Below are 2,726 nucleotides of genomic sequence, written 5' to 3'. Positions count from 1 at the left end.
TTGCATTTCTTTGGCTTTTTCACATTTCCCTTATTTATCATGCTTTGTAATGAATTTTCTGATGTGAGATTTGGTTTCAAGGCTGGCGTATTGAGTTCAGGGCACAAGAGGAATGGTCTTTTTAAAACAGGGCACAGCTGTTGGCCTCCTCCAATTCTGGCTTGCTGTCATTGTTTTGAGTGCCTCAGCCGATTTGTGGTTTCTTGAGCGGCAATTTCCTACATGTTTTCTGGGTCTGAGTTGGTTTTGCCGTCTTCCTTCCCAAATTTTGTATTCTGATGCCATACAAACAAGAGTTTGGGCAGAGTAGCCATTATGAAATAAAAAACACAACAAACAAGCATTTCAAGGTTATACATGTACAGAAAACACGACCAAGGTGAGTTTTTGTGTTTTGGAAAATCAAATGGAACACTTTGGCTGAGGTGACAGATATTAATTGCCTCCAAACTGAGTTTCACTGCGATTTTCAGGTTAATTCAGTCAGAATTCCACAGGCAGTCAGCTGGAGGGGTGGATGAATCCGGGAACAGCCGGTTTCCTTGCAACTAAATAAGCCCAATATCATTATGGATTCTTGCATTTCTTTGGCTTTTTTCTCCGTTTTCTTCTTTATCATGGTTTGTTATGAATTTTCTGATGTGAGCTTTGGTTTTGAGGCTGCAATATGGAGTTCAGGGCGCAAGAGGAAGGTTCTTTCTCAAACAGGGCACAGCTGTTGGCCTGCTCCAATTCTGGCTTGCTCTCTTTCTTTTGGGTGCCTCAGCTGACTTTTGGATTCTTGAGCGGCAATTTCCTAAATGTTTTCAGGGTCTCAGTTGGTTTTGCCTTGTTCTTTCCCAAATTTTGTATTCTGACGCCATACAAACAAGAGTTTGGGCAGAGTAGCCATTATGAAATAAAAAACACAACAAATATGTTTTGAAGCTTAGAAATCTACAGGTAACACGACCATGGTGAGTTTTTGTGTTTTGGAAAATAAAATCGTCTGAGGTGACAGATATTAATTGCCTCCCCACTGAGCTGCTCTGAAATTTTCAGGTGAATTCAGTCAGAATTCCACAGGCAGTCAGCTGGAGGGGTGGATGTATCAGGGAACAGCCAGTTTCCTTTTGACTAAATCAAGCCCAATATCATTATGGATTCTTGCATTTCTTTGGCTTTTTTATCATTTTTCTTATTTTTTATGGTTTGTAATGAATTTTCTGATGTGAGCTTTGCTTTTCAGGCTGCAATATGGAGTTCATGGCACAAGAGGAAGGTTCTATTTCAATCAGGGCACAGCTGTTGTCTTGCACCAATTCTGGCTTGCTGTCATTTTTTTTCGATGCCTCAGCAAATTTGTGGTTTCTTGAGCGGCAATTTCCAAAATGTTTTCTGGGTCTGAGTTGGTTTTGCCTTCTTCCTTCCCAAATTTTGTATTCTGAGGAAATACAAGCAAGAGTTTGGACAGAGCTGCCATTATGAAATAAACTCAACAAATAGGCGTTTGAAGCTGAGAAATCTACAGGTAACACGACCAAGGTGAGGTTTTGTGTTTTGGAAAATCAAGTGGAACACTTTGACTGAGGTGACAGATATTAATTGCCTCCAAACTGAGTTTCCCTGCGATTTTCAGGTTAATTCAGTCAGAATTCCACAGGCAGTCAGCTGGAGGGGTGGATGAGTCCGGGAACAGCCGGTTTCCTTGCGACTAATTCAAGCCCAATATCATTATGGATTCTTGCATTTCTTTGGATTTTTTCTCATTTTTCTTATTTATCATGGTTTGTAATCAGTTTTCTGATGTGAACTTTGGTTTTGAGGTTGCAATATGGAGTTCAGGGCACAAGAGGAAGGTTCTTTTTCAATCAGGGCTCAGCTGTTGGCTTGCTCCAATTCTGGCTTGCTGTCATAGTTTTGAGTGCCTCAGCCGATTTGTGGTTTTGTGAGCAGCAATTTCCTAAATGTTTTCTGGGTCTGAGTTGGTTTTGCCTTCTTCCTTCCCAAATTTTGTATTCTGACGCCATACAAACAAGAGTTTCGGCATAGTAGCCATTATGAAATAAAAAACACAACAAATAGGCATTTGAAGCTTTGAAATCTACAGGTACCACAACCAAGGTGAGTTTTTGTGTTTTGCAAAATCAAATGGAACACTTTGGTTGAGGTGACAGATATTAATTGCCTCCAAACTGAGTTTCCCTGGGATTTTCAAGTTAATTCAGTCAGCATTCCACAGGCAGTCAGCTGGAGGGGTGGATGAATCCGGGAACAGCCGGTTTCCTTGTGACTAAATCAAGCCCAATATCATTATGAATCCTTGCATTTCTTTGGCTTTTTTCTCATTTTTCTTATTTATCATGGTTTCTCATGAATTTTTTGATGTCAGCTTTGGTTTTGAGGCTGGCATATTGAGTTCAGGGCACAAGAGGAATGGTCTTTTTCAAACAGGGCACAGCTGTTGGCCTGCTTCAATTCTGGCTTACTGTCATTATTTTGGGTGCCTCAGCCGATTTGTGGTGTCTTGAGCGGCAATTTCCTAAATGTTTTCTGGGTCTGAGTTGGGTTTGCCGTCTACCTTCCCAAATTTTGTATTCTGATGCCATACAAACAAGAGTTTGTCAGAGTAACCATTATGAAATAAAAAAACACAACAAATAGGCTTTTGAAGCTTAGACATCTATAGGTAATACGACCAAGGTGAGTTTTTGTGTTTTGGAAAATCAAATGGAACACTTTGGCTG

The sequence above is a fragment of the Oryctolagus cuniculus genome, unplaced genomic scaffold, assembly GCF_964237555.1.
Source record: "Oryctolagus cuniculus unplaced genomic scaffold, mOryCun1.1 SCAFFOLD_96, whole genome shotgun sequence".
NCBI lineage: Eukaryota > Metazoa > Chordata > Mammalia > Lagomorpha > Leporidae > Oryctolagus > Oryctolagus cuniculus.
The sequence above is the reverse complement of the archived record's forward strand: the minus strand, read 5'-3'. Positions refer to the sequence as shown.